Source organism: Apteryx mantelli, chromosome 4 (assembly GCF_036417845.1).
Source record: "Apteryx mantelli isolate bAptMan1 chromosome 4, bAptMan1.hap1, whole genome shotgun sequence".
Taxonomy (NCBI): domain Eukaryota; kingdom Metazoa; phylum Chordata; class Aves; order Apterygiformes; family Apterygidae; genus Apteryx; species Apteryx mantelli.
In genome coordinates, this window is record NC_089981.1 from 81682806 (window position 1) to 81696789 (window position 13984).

General features: G+C 41.8%; 1 protein-coding gene across 2 annotated transcripts in view; it reads right to left on the bottom strand.

The window, feature by feature from the left end:
- The window catches only part of BRF1 (BRF1 RNA polymerase III transcription initiation factor subunit), a 175936-nt gene that overhangs the window by 110668 nt on the left and 51284 nt on the right, over positions 1-13984 (bottom strand). The window lies entirely within an intron of this gene.

The window sequence follows — 13984 nt, forward strand, 5'->3', positions numbered from 1 at the left end:
CAGGCTACACTTGAGTATATCAATAAACAGAGCACTTAACAAACCCAACTGGTAAGCACAAATGCCATTTTCATAACATGCTCATTTTATTTACGTGCAGATAAATGGATGGGCAAAAGGAGGACTGCATTTTGGCGTCTGTGTGCTTGTTTGTTTTCTTTTCTTTTCATATAACTGCATGTCTGTATTTCATAGAATTATCTTCTAAAATGCCTAACCGCTAAGGGACAAAAAGGGCTGCTGCACTCCTTCCCCCGGGACATCCATGTGTTTCGCTAGTAGTTCCTTCTCATTCCATGGAGCTCCTTGGCCTTAATAGTTATGAGAAAGTTAGTCATATTGATTCAGCATTGTACAATAACCTAGGTAGATCTATTAAAAAGCAGACAGACATTTAGCCCACCTGCTCTTATGGCTTTACCTGAAATGCCCAGGCTAGAAATCTAGCTTTCTAGCTCACCTAGGACCTGGATTAGGCTCTGACGCCGATTCTCTCCTCCTCTCTGCTCGTCTCTCTCCAGCGCCCATAGAGCGACTCCGGGGCAGCTCGGTGCTGACTCTGGGGCCGCAGCCCCTCAGGCCAGGTGAGCCCAAGGCCTGCAAGCTACGTTAAACTTCAGGCTCCCAAATGCATGTACAAATCCAGTCCTCACAAAATTAATGCTGTAGCTTTTCTTACTAATTGTCTTCAGAGTCATTGCCATTTACAGTAACATTTTCAGAAGCGTGTTACCCTAGCTGAATATTCGGCGAGTGCTCAGCGCTTTTGCAAACATTGCCCTTGGAGAATACAGTCTTCAAAGGATTCAGGCTGGGCCATACTCCTGGTGTTACTGACTTCAAGAAAATAAGTCTGCTTTGTGTGATATTACAAATTATTCACATAGCCATGTATAAATTTATAACACAGTGCAACACAACAAAAGAAGTATAAAATGCTTTTCTTGTCTCAAAATGCTTGTACAGTCAACCCCCAATTATTCAGGAAGCTAGATGGATAGAAGAAGCAAAGAGTACGTGAATTAAGCTACAGAAGGATAATACAGCCAGTGTATTTACTTTGGGAAAAGAAAATTAAGGCATAGAATGAAAATGTAAATATTAATTTAAAAGCTGTTTTTAGTGCTGTGTGGTTAATCTACAACCTGGATGATGTGACCACATATAAATACACGCTGGCTATATTCAAAAAACAAAAAGTCTCCAAACATGAAATAAAAAAGACCCCTTCCCCTGAGCAGTAAACTGCACAAAAGCCCTGGTGAGGAAAGCAAGGGAGGCTGCTAGGAGAAGCACAGTTAAGGAAGAACTGAAGAGTGGGGCTGGAGGACAAGAATGGGGGAGAGGCACCACGTGAGGAGCAAAGCTCCGACTGCAAGAGAAAAAGAAAGGAACAAAGTAAACACCAAAATCCCCGCAGAAAACACCGGGTGTCCAAAAAGAGTTCTTACAAGCAGGTATGCTTACGCATACACACGAAATCGCACAGGCCAAAAAATGGCACAGAACGGGCAAGAGGCAGAAGTTCACTGAGGGATTTAAGAGTTCTTAAAAAAGTGGCTGGGAAAGAGGACAACAGCGGTAAAGTTTTAGGTAAAGGCAGAAGGAATTCAGTCCTCTCTCTTTTCCCCGCATCCAAAGTCTATAGAGGTCATGACCCTTGTACCAACAGTGAAAGAAAAGAAGTTTCACAAAACTTGGAGGTGTGGATTTGGAAGAATTATTCTGAGGTGGCAACTAGGTATTCAACCCAGCACATGGCAAAAGAGCTTGGAAACATGAATCAGCTGGCAGAGATGGGAAAGTGGGATAAACCAGGAGCAGAGAAAACCACTCCTTGCCCAGAGGCGGCAAACGAAAAACGGCGCCGTCATGAGCCTTACACTGTGCTTTTCTCAAATTTCAAAACAGAAGCGTTTGGAAAGATTTTTTACAAGATGTTAAAGCTATAGTTTGCCCAGCACTTTACACCAATACGAATGAGCAGAATCACCTCACGCTGGCTCCTACGGGCTGCCACCAGCCCTTCCACTGGACTGCTGCTTGGGCAGCAACGTGGCAAGCCAGCCCAGGGAACTGACGGGAATAAACAGATTTTTTCTTTTTCTTTCCCCTGGGTTTTTTTTTTTTTTTTTGGTCTGTTTTCAGCTGGATTAACTCCCCAGTTCGAATGTAGCTGCACAAACACCTGGGCTGATACAAGGGAGGGGATGGACTGGGGGAGGAACGAGCAGGCAAGGGCAAAGCAAGATGACTTCTTTCTGAAGCCGTGCCAGCTTACACCGGCTTAACGCATTCATCAAAACCCGAGCCTGAGACGATCTCTCCGTCACCCGTCCCACCTACTCAAATTACTCTTTAAAGTCGCACTGTTTGCAGAGCTCTCCCCAGCTTGCTCCAAAACACAAAGACCTACCTTATCTGAAAGAGAAACCTGAAAACAAATAAGGAGCAAAAGCCTGCAGAATAACTGCTTTATAGCAATCCCAAATTTGATAAACTGGTAACACTCTTGCTGTTTTAAATACGCACACCATTCCCGCACAGAAGTTCACCATAGTGTTGCTGTAGCTCACACATGGCAAACACACAGATACACTTTTAGAAAACTAGCGCTACCCTGCTCAATTAAACCAGAACAAAAGCAGATTCTATAGATACAGAATGTTTTGTATTTTCCATGCTAGAAGCCAAGCGTTACATCTCTGCTTGCATGCCCATACTGAGTCTAATGCACTGGTATCAACTGCTCCTCGGAGAATTCTCTCTGCAGCGTTTTGCTCAGCCGAGAGGGCTGCAGCTGTTGCACAACTGCCCTGGGACGCAGTAGAGTTTGCCCAGAATCTCAAACACCGCTTTACTGCCATTATCGATGAACTCCATCTACCCGTGCGTACGCATTATCTAATATCTTATATGTAAAACAGTGCCACTCTTTCTTATCCAACAGAAATTTACTGGCATTGGAGGCCCAATTTAAAAAATAAGTACAGCTTCCAAAAGGAAGGAAATTCATCCTTGCCGTTCAAGGCTGACGACTTCTTAATGGCCTTCAGTGGAAAGTCCAACAACCAAATGTGTTAAGTTTCCCACGCAAAAAGGGCTTCAAGAGAATCACATCAGCATGTTATGTAACACAATCGCAGCATAAATCCCTGCCACAAACCTTTCTGTATCAGATGCCTCTAGGTACATACCTTTAGAAACCTCTTTCACTATTTGAACTGAATAGTTGCCACAGTGCACCAAAGGGAGAAAGCCTCAACCCATGCTTTCATTTTAAGAAATGTCTACACCGAATATGAAAATACATGTATTTCTACATAAGACTATCCATTGCGGCAGAAACCTACATAGCACAGCACGGCAGCACAGAGGTATACACAATTGGCTATTTTCTTAAGAAGTTATGTTTTCTAAACTGGGCTTACCTTAGGGTTCATAAATAATGGCTTATCCCAAATGAGTTACTAATAAAGCATGCTACCAAATAAAGCATAAGGCATCTTGCACAGGTTATGCTTTAGCGTACTGCTGTAAGAGCATTCAAGGGAGGCTGATTTAGAAGTTCATTTCTACTCACGTTACATCCTTGGACAGTTAGCCTTGGGGTGCACTACCACACATACAAGCTACTGAGTTAGCCTGTTTCAATTTACCGTCCTGTAGACGAGACACAACGTGCAACCCTGTCTGCACTTCTACTTCACAGCAGAGCAAAATGGAAGAGATCACCTTTAGCTGTCACTGTCAGGACGAGAAGATACCTGTACTTACTGCAAGCCCAATTGAACAGGGCTCAAGAAGAAAGAAAATGAAAAAGAAACTGCAATAGCTTTTCTAACTTGAAAAATGTCAAACACCAATTTTAAGTACCTACCAGGGTTATAGACAAGCGATGCATCATACTTTGAAATAGATACAATTCTCAACATGACGCAATCCTCTTCAAGGACATAAAATACTAGATTTTTAATTTAGGACAAATTTATGTCTTGAAAGGTTGCCCCTAGAACAAGATTAAATTTGGTCCTTGAACATGTGTAATACCGCAGGGGGAGGGAGGAGTTTACACTGCTGGGAAGACAGACGACAAAGCTGCGATTTTAAGGCAGCTAACTTTCCACAGAGTTCAATTACTAGAATATATCTGAGAGATGATCTATTGAGCAGGGAAAGTATAGTCGCAGGCATTTGATACACTTTGTATTTTATCTACATTAGAGGGTGGGAAATAAATGCCTCTCCTCTGGAATCAGTTTTCCCCACGAAAATGAAAGGCACTGTCCAGAGGGACCCGAGGCCGGGGCTCAGGACACTGGGTTTCTGTTCCCAGCTCTGCCACCGCCCTGCCCTGCAGAAAACACTTTACCCTTCTATACCATGCTTCTATAATGGAGATGACAGTTTTGCCCTCCTTGGTAAAATGCTTTCAAACCTTTTAATTATTATGCACATTTTTAGGATTCTGGGATTCTCAAGTCTCTCCCAAGAGTCAGAGATGCAAGCCTGCAAATGCATTTGCTGTATAATCTCCCAGTAGTTAAGTTTATGGTAAAGAATTATTTTTTCACACTATTTCCCTGCCCTTGAGAGACCCAAGCTACATGCTGTCTTAATGCAAAGTCCCGACATATTCGGTGAGTTCATAATCTGCCAATCAACACAAAAATTTGCCCACCTGCCCAAGAATGCAAAAAAGACTTAAGAGCTAAGTGATATACTGAGTCCTTCATAATGAAAGTAGATGCAATCCAGATTACATACTCAGCCCCTCCTCTCAAGTATGCCAGGCCTAATTTTCATACCTCAATTACCTGAAATAAATGGCTAAGAGGCTCCTTAAATTCCTTTAATCAGTTTAAGATTCAATTCAATTTTGCACCAGTACGCTCTAAAATCACTCCATATATACACATGCCAATTCTCAGCGTTTAAAAACATAAAAATGTCAACTGCTTGTACATCATTTACTCATCTTTATGAGAGGATCCATAAGCTGCAATAGGAAAACCCTGATGGGGGGAGAAGGGCAGGAAGGGGGCAGAATACACACAGACATATCCTGATGGAAATGCAGGGCTCTTCAGTATGCAATCTGTTGTAATTCTTACTTGTCACAGATACTACAATTCCCTTGATGGTACTGTCAATATTTACTTCACTTAAGTAGGAACTTGCAAAGCATTTCAATACAATGTTGCATAGCATCAGTTAGTGAACACACTGAAGTTAATTTACTTGCAAATGGCATTTCTCAAGTTCTTAAAAGTTAACAACCTCCATTAAATGCCTTTAATCAAGATGGAAAATGAGGAATCTTCTCCTGAAGTGTCATTTTAAACTTTTATCCCTGCATTATCTTCTTTTGAATGCTGAAGCAATGGCAAGCACTTATCTCGTGTCTCTCTTACAGCACAGAGACTGCTCTTTCATTATCAGTTTTTAAGAAGCTGTAAACTTATCTCAGCTGCTGGAATTCTTCATGAGAAAAAAAAAAAATCAGTAATGATGTACATATCATCTGCCTCTGGGAAAATAAAAACTGCCAGTGATATGCTGGGAAAGATCTCCTCAGACTCCTTTCACACAGCGTTGCAGTAGTTTTATTGTAACGAAGCAGTGTAATTTCAAATAACATTCTACAGCGTGCTGACTGCAATCTCTTAAAAAACGGCTCGACTTTGAACAACGAATAAGAATGCTATTGTGGATCCCATGTTTACAGCTGCTCGCTGATTGCGTCACATTTGCAGAGCTTTCAAGAAAAATAGTAACTTTCACCGCTGAGACTTACAAATTCAGCCTAGAATTTTGATGTCAAGTTCAGTACAGCATCAGAACTAGAGAGCCTGCAAAACTTAACACTTTTTCCACAATTAGCTAAAAATATGGTTGCATAAGTATATTGCGCTGTCCTACCAAAATCAGAGAGAAGAATAATATGCAGAACAGGACTCCTACATTTTGGGAAGCAGTGAGCTGTATAAGGTACAGATGCATACGGGACACAAAAGATCAAGATCTCATTACTGCCCTGCTAAACAAATCATTTTGCTTCTCTTTTGTGCCTCAGTTTCCCCATCCATAAGATGGGGACTGTAATACTGACCTGCTCTATAAAATACAATAAACTCTAAACTTCAATGGTCTGGACCCTCAGCTACGAGGGAGCAAACTGGAGTTGCAACCCCGCTGCTAGGGCTGTTTACCTTATGGTCGTTATATATAAAAAATATATTAATAAAACAAAAACTACAGAAACACAAAGAAATAACCCTGAGAGAAACAAGTCAAATGAAGTATACCCCCTCTCCGCTAAACAGACTGATCATTCAAGTAGAAAAGCTTCCACTTGTTTGCTCTTCTCCTAACCCTGCAATTCTTGCATTCTCGATTGCAGAGCGACACCAGCTCCAGAAGGAGAACGGTCAGCTTGAGGGCCCCAGCGAGTCTATTTGCTTTGAATTGCCCTTACAGAATGGAATCCAGGTTTTCTGCTAGTCAAGAAGGGACCTTAGTCACCAGCCCTAAAATCAATGAGCGCCTGTCACTGCATCTCTACCATCAGGAGAAGACTGAGTGCTCTGGATTCTGAGCAAAGAGAAGTCCTCCATGTACAGCACAAGCCAAACACCTAAACTGCCAAGCAGAAAGACATTTCGGAAGCACCACTGAGCAAAGCATTCCCTACTGATCACTTTTACATGGCAACCTAACTGACGGGCTCAGTGAACAAGGGACAGCACTGGATGCTGCTTACCTTGACTTCAGCAAGGCTCAAGGCGCAGTCTCCCATGGCACTCTTACAGTCACATTAATGAGATATGGTTTGGATAGCTGGACTATAAGGTAGGCATAAAATTGGCTGGACTGCCAGGCTTAAAAGGGCTGTGATTGACAGTACAAAGTCCACCTGGCAGACGGTTACTACTGGCATGTCTCAGGGGCAACTGTCTTGATCAACAATGAGACAGCAAGACAGAAGACACCCTGGGCAAGTCCGAAGACTGCATCAAGTTGGGGGAGCAGGCAATCCACTGGAAGATAGGGCTGCCATTCAGAGGGATCGCAGCATGCTGGAGAACCGAGCTGACAGGAACTTCAGGAAGTTCAAAGACAAATTTAAAGTCTTGCACCTGAGACAGAATAACCTTGGTACAGGCTGGGGACTGACCGACTAGGGAGAAACTTGCAGAAAAGGACCTGGGGGCCCCCATGGACAAGTTGAACTTGAGGCAGCAGCATGCTCTTGCATCAAGGAAGACCAAGCACATACTAGGCTGTATTAGCAGGGGTGCAGCCAGCAGTCGAGGGAAGTGATTATTCCCAGTACCTGCGAGGATGCCCCTGGAGAGCTATGTTCAGTTCCAGGTTCCTAAGTACAAACTGCTGTTGTACTACTTGTTTTCCAGCTTCTGTTTAAGCCACTTTCTTCTGGTTCCAGGCACCTACCTCTCAGCCAGAGATCTTTGCTCCTGACTGTGCTCCCAACTTCTCCAGCCGCGACAGAAGGAAAATGACCAGTTCACCAGCCACACTGGGAGGACTGCCAATATTGTCAGTGAAAACCAGAGACTGGAGACTCTTGTCTCATCACTGAATGACTGAGAAACAGCTGGGACACTGAAACCACCAGTTCAAAGACTGAGGAATGAGTACAGCAGCAATCAATACTTGAGTTTGTCTTTTCTCACAGTAAGAGCTTAGAATCTAGGTAGAAGACAGAAGGTAGATCCTAACAAATATTACACTGAAGGTTTATGAAATATTTTTAAGTGGAAAAAGTCTTATCTAAATATGTGCTAAAAATAATTATTGGCAATGAACTGGGTCTTCCAGATGTGACAAGAATGCAATGATCTGGGAGTCCCTCAGAGACAGCAGTACAGATGCAGTCCATCTGTTGCATTCTCTACAAGACTGATCCTTTAAGGACCAGAAAATTTCATTTAGAAAAGAAAATGCAACTTAGATTCTGCAGAAGTTAATGACACTCACCTGGGAAAAACTGACTTTCAACTCCAAATAAGAACAGAATAGACTGTTCTCTGGTTTCAGGTACTGATCAAAACCCAGCAGCTGAAAACTCCAGATGTTTATTTAGAGAAGACTTCTTCAGCAATGACTTATATTATCTTACATTTTTTTAATCTTGCTAAAGATCAAGGATGATCCACCAGTAATTTCAGTGGCAAATTTCAGAAGAAATATTCCTAATTCAGAGACCCCCACTCTTTTGTCCACCAGGAAAAGTCACAGAGAAGAGCATCTATAATCTCACCACCTTTGCAGTTGAACAGACAGAACTCCATTAGTCTGAAGCCATGCCTTCATTAGGAAGGGTGGGGAAAAAAAAAAAGTGTGTTCTCAACGCGAGTTAGCTAGCAGGGGACAAAATCCTTGCACAACAAGGACACAGTGGTGTTTTCACACAAGCTATCAAGTTAAGGTAACCTCCCAAATTTTCTACAGTCTAACATGAATTATCAGCTCTTTGTCCTAGAATTTTGCTATGCATTGCTTTACCTGAAAGGACAATAACAACTTTGTTTCCCCTTGGAAACTGCAAGGTCAAAAGGCTTTCCACAAGTACAACAAAAAGTAAAAAGGTCCAATTATAGAAAGAAAAATATTGTAAAACAGATAAGGTGAGAACTTCTCCTGAAAGTAAGACAGAGGCAATGTTTAGAGTTCTGTTTGGTATACAACAGACTTGCACGTTTCAGTTAATCACATCCCAAAGTCATGTTGCTGAGTATGTATTTTTATTGCATGTTTTTCTCTTCATATTATAAAGATTATGGCACTGGTGAAATAAGATCTACACAATTTTTTGTCCAAACTAAAAGACTTTTTTTTCAGCCTATACGGGTTAAGAGATTTTTCCCCTCTTTCAGAATTTGCTTTCCAGCAATAGTTCGTACATGGTAACAAAAAATGCATCTGATATGCATTCACCATACCTTTCTGCAATACAAAAGACATCTGGAGAGCACTCAGGATTTCTATTCCATGCCTAGGCATAAGTTAAGACTTTATTCTTGGAGACAAGCTGCTCCTCCATTGAAGAAACAGTTATATATCTCCATTTAAAAATATTGATTAGCAAATCTCATAGCACTTTACCAACACAAGCAGTCAAAACATTACTGAGACTACTGTGTTTCTCCCAAACTGGAAGGATGTTGAAAACTTAAATGATTCACTTACAGCTGATCTAAAGATGAGAGTGCTGCAATTTATGTTTTATTGTCAAATGTTTAAAGGATCAAATCTAAATAAAATACACAGTATACAAGCTTCAAAGAATACATTATCTTGAACATCTTATTTCCAATTAGCAAGTCAAAATAAAGAAGGCATGGGGAACATTTTGCTTCAAAAGCAGATCTCTGGAAGAAATCAAGATTTTGGTTGTTTGGGGGCTCATTTTAGACTCCTGTTTTCCCAAACTGCTGAAACTGGATAAGATGCAAAGATGATTCTCCCTCTTGATGGGGGGAAGCACACACACCACCATGTGCTTCGGTGTGACATCATTCATACTTAGGACAATACTGAGCCAGGTTGGCAATTAAGCTTAAAAGACATTTGCTTTTGCCTTTGAGGAAGGGCATGCATTTGTCACAAAGACAGCCTAACAGTGAAAAGGCTTATCTCACATTTTGCTTGGCATGAGATTACAAAATGCTAAAAGTCTTTAAGAAGCATTTCCAGAATGAAGTTTATGCATGAAGACTGTCATGCAAACAAAATCCTAGTGACAAGCATCTGAAGAAATAAGACAGCTCTTCAGAAGTACTTTCACTAATTTTTTAAATGCTTATACTTTATTAGGATGTAAGAAATCATTATCAAAACCTCTTTCAAGATATGGGGAAAGGCCAGGTATGAAAATGACTTGTGTTTTTCCAAAACAAATTTGAAAAGTAGTACTGTTTCTCTGATACACTTTCACTTTGTTCTTATAACATCAAAAAGTACAAGACATAAAATAAAACTGCATAAAACTTAAGAATATGATGAAAGTGGAGACAGTTTTAGAAGACCTCAAGCTAAAATAGTATTTGCAGATAGCAAGCACAGAAGCGCTTGTAGTTGTCAATGAAGTGGCTTCTATTTAATCTATTATGTATGACTGGATCTTAATTAAAGTATTTAAGAATATGAATTTGTCTTTTAAGGCATCGTTCTTACTGCATTAAAATGCAAATATACAATCTTCAAAACTATTTTAATGAAAGAGAGCATTTAATTTTCTAATTGACTTCTGAAGTATTAAAATGCAAAAATCATTAGTCGTGGCTAAAACCAGGAATATTTTTCAGTGAATGTATCACAAACATCAACAGTAATTGCTCATGTTTGCTACCAGAACTTACTTAAACAAAGCATCAGGTAACTTTTTTTTTTTTTTTTTTTTTTAAAGGGGGTAGGGATGCAGAGAATGAAGAAGAAGCATCTCCTCCAGGTCCCACACCACATCCGGCATATCCTCTAACAAGAGCAAAAATGTGAGACACAATCACTGGCCATTCCCCGCTGCTTTTTATTAGCTGGTGTTTGCAATATATTAGCTCCCATCAGGTCAAAACGCTACCCAGCTAAATGCTGTTACTGCCTACATAAGCACCAAAATTCAGATCCAGAGATAAAGTTCTGAATTAAGCAGACAGCCATCCTAATCGTTTCCTCTTGCAAACAAGCTTTAGCAAGATTGTTAAATATTTATTTTCACAACCATGCAAGGATGGCTGAAGGTCACGGACATCAGAGGTGAGATCCCCTTCCTTATCGTCCCGCCGCTGTATTTGTTTCATTTGAAGCAGGCCTCTCTGCCCTGCCGTTTCCATCCCCTCATCCATCACGCCGTCTCCCCGCCCAGGGCTCCTCCGGCCTTCGCTCACCTCATTAGCTCCCACCACCCCACCGCTCTGCTTCAAAGCGTCACCCCCTCGCAAAGGGGTGCTGGTATTTGAGGGCTGCCCCTCATATTTTCTATCCCAGCATCACTGATGCCTTCTTAGCCCTTCTGCTCCCTGCTCCTGTCTCTGTCCATGCTTTCTTTCCACCGCGGGAACGTCTCACCCATTCAGAAACCCCAGCCTGGTACTGAACTACTGAGAGGACAGACCACCCGCTGCATTTAAATAGACCGTTATTACATGCATTAAAAATCTGGGTCAGATTCTTCTACTGTAAGTAACTCGGCGTTGCACAAGGCCCAACACAGCGACAGAGCGCCGGACTGCCAAACAGTACACGCTTGTTCTACCTGCCCGTACTGTAATTCAAACCCACGGCTACAAAGGCTTCGGGGAACTAACCCAAACGTCTACAGAATAAAGCCGGTGCCTTTGTTCCAAGGAGGGATCGTGAGGACTGTCTCCGGCCCAACACAGAAAGGTGCGATGGGCAGAAAAGGACCTCCAAAATTAAAACAGTCTAGGTGTAAAGCTCTTTTGTCAGCAAAATCCGTATTTTTCAGCAGTCATACCCATCAACGTGCTTTGAGAAAGAACTGCTTGGGAACTTGAGTCATTTTGCTCCATAAAGCAAAAAAATATTCCTGCAGTCAAATTTCCGAAAAGGAGCGTTTTGACCTTTATTGTTCAAAATTTCACTTAAATGGGGAAAACAGAAAAAAAACAAAGCTATCAAAACCAACCTAACTCGTAATCTTTATAGGCCATCCTGTGACTCTGTCCCTCCCTTTATCTCTAGCCACTTTGTTCAATGCTGCATTATGGAAAAGTTGACAATTTGAGCCACCTGCTGGGTGCCAGGAACCTAAGGGAAAAAAGTTGGCCACTCCTCTACACAGAAGCCAGTGCAAGTTTTGGCCGTGGATTTGATGGGGCAGGATCAGGTGTCCCCTTGCCAGTACAAGAGGTTAAACACTTTTCTATCCTGAGTTAGTAACAAGTTAACAGAAAAGCAGATTTCCAGAGTGTATAATTCTTAAACAAAATATTAACCTTAACAGACACACACAAAATTGCAGTCCTCCTCCTTCTTTTGGATAGTATATATAGAAATCGTGTTAGCTGGAGAGATCAACATTCTTATCTGAGTTTCCAGGATGCTGTAACATGCAAAATTAGAGCAGCTCTCTTAAGTGGGTCAATTATCACTACTGCACTTACAGCAGCTTTTTCCCTCCCTCCCTGCAGCATCCATAATGGGCATTTAGCACAAGGATTTAAGCAGTAAGGCTTTGAGCTGGCACACTCCACAACGTAAAGTTCCTTTCCTTAAAGGGGCACAGAAATTCACCCAAGTGCAGACTCTCCACATTAAAATTACGGTCTCCTCACAGACAGCTTCAATGACTTTCAGAGACAGGGCACCCTGGAGGAAAATGCTATTTAGCAGTCACCCTCACCCTTTTCCTACCACATCTGAGTCATGCACAAGTGAGGTTTTTGGCTTTCTTCCCCGAGTGATCAGAGGAGCATCATTTACCACCTCCCCAGCCCTGTCCCCCAGGTGCAGAGCCTCACAGGCAGTCTCGTAGGCTTCAGGTCCTGTTCTTCCTAAGAGGGAATTCTTTTTAAAGGGCACCGCAAACAACCAGACACAAGTGGACCAATGCAAGTGTTGAGCACAGGTACCCAACACCACCTTAGATACCATAGGATGAAGACATCCACAGGGGACTCTCAGATACGACACAAGACCTAAGGGAAACCCAAGCTCCTCTGGCATATGGCTGGAGGCCAGACAAGAGACCTTGCAGTGGCACAGCACCCATCGCCAGCCTCCCTTGCGGGTGCTGCCCCTGTGCCCATCGCTTGGGCAGCTGCCAGGAGCAGCCCGTATGGTGAGAAGAGCAGCTGCAAGAAGAAATGAGCCAGATGGAGGACCGGCCCCCGGACAGCAGCAGGACGACAAGGTTTCTAAAACAAGCTCCCTTGAGCATCAGCGAGCAGACAGAGATTTTCTTCCCAAGACACAAGAGTTAAAACTCTCAATATCATCTGGGCAAAGTTCAGATTAATGGCAAATAATACCGCAGAGAGAGGTCTGCATACAACATCAACCAGTACATGGAAGGGAAAATTTGTCCATCTTTCCCTCTGACAGGAAAGATGAAACACTTCATTCTCTTGCCAACATACTTTTCTATCTCTCTGTACAGCAGAAAGGTGTGAGGCAGTACTGTTAAGTGAAAAACTCGGATGACTCTGCTTCACTCTGTGGAAAAGAGGCCGGGATATGCTGGCTTCAGGTCATGAGCCCTGCTGCTCGACTGAGTAGTCACAACCTTGGCTGGAGAGAGAGTGAGCGGGAGAAATGAGGGTGCAGAAATTAAATTTATATTGCTGCCACTGGCTGCCCTCTGTCCTAAATTTCTAAAGCATTTTCTTCTGTAGTACAAAATAAGATTGATCACACGAGCATGTATTACAAAACAGATGAACTATTTGGAAATATATGCAACTAACACAGGGCAACAATAGCCGCACCAAAGATCAGGTTGCAGATTTCCATTAATAGGCTGAAAAAACTAAACTAACTAAACTAACCAAAATCCATGCATTCAAAAGCACATCGCTTTTAAAACTTCATTTTGAAGTGAGTGCACAAGGCTTTTCCAAGACTTCTTTAAGTCTAGGAAGTAACATCTTACCACTTTTTATCACACAAAAAAATTCTAGGAAAATGAAATAATTTGCCTTAGTAAATATCACATGTATTTTTAACTATACAGTTTAAAATAAGCTTTTAATCGCTTATGTTATGGCCTTGTCACACTCAACACTTGCATGCAAAAAATTCTGAATGCAACTCTATTTAATCAAAATTAAAAGGGCAGTGACTAAAAAATAAAAGTCCACAGCAGAAGAAAAATTACAAGTTTTTATTAACTTCCTAACTAGAGCTCTAAAATTTTGTTGATTAAAGTCTAATTTCAAAAGTTAACTTTTTAATTGGGAACACTAGGGCCTGCTGGCTCCAGCAAGCTTAGTAGAGGTCA